Raw genomic sequence first — 513 nt, forward strand, 5'->3', positions numbered from 1 at the left:
AATAAAGTTTTCTCTATACTGGTTTAATAGTATAGTTTAAAATATGAATAAGGATGATGAAAAAATATGTGTGAGTGTGTGTGTGTGTGTGCATAGGTGTGCGCCTGCTGCGTGCGTATGCGTGTGTGAGTGTGTATACGTACACACTCACACGTGCATGTGTGTGTGTGCATGTGTGTATGAGTGCGTGTGCATGTGTGTGTGCGCTTTAAGGGCTGGGATGGTTGATATTACCCCACAGGATGTATTTTGTCAAAATAGTTAAACCACACACTCCCTTTGAACCGTAACTATAAAGCCTTGAGCCCCAGGACATTCCTATGATCATACAGAACTATCACCAATGATTGTTGGCGGCACAGTCCACACAATGATGAAAATTAAAATGATTGATATTCAGTATTCAGGTTTTCACTCTTTTGTTGTCTGTTCTTGATAATATGCCACGTTGCTTCAGCGATGCCTATCAAGTTGGATTTAGATTAAGGAACACTGCCAGCCAACATTACTACC

Source organism: Micromesistius poutassou (assembly GCF_964030765.1).
Source record: "Micromesistius poutassou genome assembly, chromosome: 5".
NCBI classification, from domain to species: domain Eukaryota; kingdom Metazoa; phylum Chordata; class Actinopteri; order Gadiformes; family Gadidae; genus Micromesistius; species Micromesistius poutassou.